Source organism: Mandrillus leucophaeus, unplaced genomic scaffold, assembly GCF_000951045.1.
Source record: "Mandrillus leucophaeus isolate KB7577 unplaced genomic scaffold, Mleu.le_1.0 Scaffold299, whole genome shotgun sequence".
Taxonomy (NCBI): domain Eukaryota; kingdom Metazoa; phylum Chordata; class Mammalia; order Primates; family Cercopithecidae; genus Mandrillus; species Mandrillus leucophaeus.
The window spans coordinates 3,501,185-3,504,359 of record NW_012103131.1 but is presented as its reverse complement, the minus strand read 5'-3'; the positions used below and the strand labels follow the sequence as shown (position 1 = coordinate 3,504,359).

Below are 3,175 nucleotides of genomic sequence, written 5' to 3'. Positions count from 1 at the left end.
AGCAAACTAATGCAGGAACAGAAAATCAAATACCGCATGTTCTCTAAGAGGAGGCTAAATGAGAAGAACTTATGAACACAAAAAAGGAAACAACAGACACTGGGGTCTCCTTGAAGAGGGAGGGTGAGAGGAGCAGAAAAGGAAACTATTGGGTATTGAGCTTAATACCTGGGTGATGTAATACTATGTACAACAAACTCCTGTGATGCATGTTTATCTGTGCGACAAACCTTCACACATACCCCCAAAACTAAAATAAAAATTTAAAAAATTAAAATTGATACAGAGACACATAAGGACATTACTACAGTTTTCAGCAGTTTACAGCAAAAAAAAAAAAAAAAAAGATGACCCATTTATAAGGGAATGGACAAATAAGTTATTCTATGTCCATAAAGTGGAACATTATACACCCTATGAAAAATGAATTTGTTCTATACTAGGTGCTTTGAAAGGACCTCCACTAAGTATCGTTGGGTAAGAAATCAAGGTGCAAAGAAAAACATAGAATATCCCATTTTTGTCAAAAGTAACAAGGGGTAGAGTGTATACTAAGCTGGTTAGCATGCAATTTTTCTATGTTAGTTTTGTCTCCCCTGCTACACTTTACTCAATGCTTCTTGAGTCTCAAATATATCACAGATCTACTGCATTGTTCATTTAAAAAGAAAGGATGTTGTATTTCCCTTGAGCCAATGTCCCAAGTAGCTGACCGGCCACCCTCTGAAGACCCAGGGGTCCTCCTGCAGTGCAGTCCCACTGAGAAAGACCGGGCTGCCCTGGTCTTGCCCACCCCAGGTCAGTGGGGCACACAGCCAACAATTTCACTTACACGAAGATCCCAGAGATATGCTAGGAGGCAACCTGCAAGCTCATTTTCCCAACTTTATTTTCCAAATGTTTATCGAGAGCTTGATGAAATCGGATAAACCCAGGTTTGAATATGTTCTCTGAAACTGAGTTAAAAATACCACAAAGTGTTTCCTGATAATTAAGTTAAAAAGTATCTAAATAAACGATGGCGTATTTCCTACAGTAAAATCCTAACAACTAAAAGAAACTAGCTGTATGAGTTTTTTTATATGCCTGCATCAACATAGATCAATTCAAAATGAATGGGTGGAAAACATGGGTTGCAAAAGGACACACTACATGATTGTAACACACAAAACACTACATGTTGTTTATGAATGCACAGATATGTAGTAAAATTAAAAAGCTGATGGGAAGAACACACGCCACCTCAACAACATAAGGGAAGGGATGGGGGCATGATGGGCAGGAAGAGGGTCTTGCCAGTATATTTGTAAGGTTTTATTTCTTCATGAAAAGACTTTAGGACACATATGGCAAAATGTTAACATCTTAAACCAAATGGTACATTGAGTACATTACCACTTGAAATAATTTTGATATGTTTAAAATAGTTTTTGAAAACTATAAAAATCAACGATATATATTACCATTTCGGGCCTCTTGGTTTTCTCAGAGAAACCAATTTCAGGGTTCTAGATACTGAGGGATACATGTGGAAGAAGAAACAACTGAGCCAGACACTGACCTCTTACTGTGAGTCATCTCACTGAATCCTAGCAATTCTGGCTGATGGATGTCACCATGACTCACATCTTCACGTCCTTGCATCATGACATCGGTGTTGAACAACTCACGTTTTTCCCAGCCCACTAAAACCAAACACCAGGAATGGCAGACTGTTATGGATTACCCCCAAAATAACCAGAAGCCAACAAGCATTTCAATTCCAAAGACATCCAGCCTAGAATCCTACTAGAGATCAGAAAAGGCAAGCATATCTAAATTAATGTCAAATTTCAACGCAGTTCACCATGAAGTTGTATGAGGAGTAAAAAGATAACATTCCCAGAGACCCAAGAGTTTCTTATGGCTTGCTCTTCACCGATCACTGATCTAGGTATATAATGAGAGATCTCCATTAGTGAGCATGCCACCAGCCACAGGTGGCCCACTGCCACCAGAGCTGGCCACGGCCCACTTCCAGCTGCTACTAATGATGGAGCCAAAACCTTCACTGCTAGCCATCACCCCCCTCCAGATCTGGTACAGAGCCCAGAAAAGGTGGGTGTGGTGCTTGGAAAGTTGGTTCATGTTTGTGTGTGTGTTGAGGGCAGGTAGTGATCCAAATGTAATGGCAGCATGGTCTCTCCAAGGAAGCCTTAGGTGTGAGTGACGCCTCAGTGAACACATACACGTCAGCAATGGACCAGCTGCTGCCAAGTCACACAACTATGCAACACGTTGCTCACACAGAAACGCCAATGGTTAGTGTAGAGCCCATTGATAATGTTCCTGCATCTTCTTTACTTTCATACAAAACTCATCAAGATGCAACTCTCCACTTAGGCAAGAGTTGCTTTTGGCAAAAAGTTATTATTGCCAGATAGGACCTGGATGGTCAGGTCACGAATGAATGACCTCATCAGGTAAGAGCTAGTTATTTTTAGGATGCCAAAAAATAGTGGATGGGACCCAATTTGTTTTGCTTTGTTTCTTAGCCAACCTACAGTAATTTGACAGGTGTATTCTAATCCTTACAATATTATACCCATATACTTTCTATTTTCTCTTTGATAAAAATTCTGGTGTTTTTGTCATCATCTGCTAATATACGTGTTTTAGGATCCTAAAATATGTACACTTACAGGTCACCAGCAGAGTGCAAACATTACTATGACAATGGAGCAGAGGCCCAGGGCGGCACTGAGCCTTGGTAAGAGCCGACGGAAGTGGCAGGTCACAAGCCCAGTTGCTGAGAGGAGAACTGCAATGCAGCAACACTTATATGCCACTTAATTTGGGTCATGTACTAGTGTGGATGCTTTATTTATTCATTTAACTTTCACCACATTTAACTTCACCAACTCTATATGCTGTAAGGATTTTTATTATCTCCCTTATAAACAATCTGAGGCACAGAGAGGTTACATAACTTGCCCAAGGTCACACAGAAATAACTGGTAGAACCAGGATCAAAATGAAGATAATCTGGCTCAGGAGTCCCTTACTTTTAGCCCTGTAGCATACTGCCTCTTAAGAGTAGAGATATAAAATGTAGACCAGGGGTGAAAAATCGACTATTAGTTCGTTCTCCAGATTTCCTTCTTCATTTTAAATCAGATCTAGCTCATGAACTGGC

General features: G+C 40.3%; 1 protein-coding gene and 1 long non-coding RNA gene across 2 annotated transcripts in view; one reads left to right on the top strand and one right to left on the bottom strand.

Moving 5' to 3' along the window:
- The window catches only part of FANK1 (fibronectin type III and ankyrin repeat domains 1), a 38,630-nt gene extending 37,072 nt beyond the window's left edge, over positions 1-1,558 (bottom strand). Inside the window, exon 1 of the mRNA XM_011986440.1 lies at positions 1,464-1,558. The gene's annotated coding sequence lies outside the window, so the exon portion shown is untranslated. The remainder of the gene's footprint in view (positions 1-1,463) is intronic.
- Positions 1,559-1,784: 226 nt separating this feature from the next.
- LOC105544149 lies at positions 1,785-2,841 on the top strand. The gene is made up of 4 exons (XR_001006724.1): positions 1,785-1,804; positions 1,934-2,097; positions 2,190-2,300; positions 2,684-2,841. It is a non-coding gene; the product is annotated as an uncharacterized LOC105544149 (long non-coding RNA).
- The last annotated feature ends 334 nt before the right edge of the window (positions 2,842-3,175 follow it).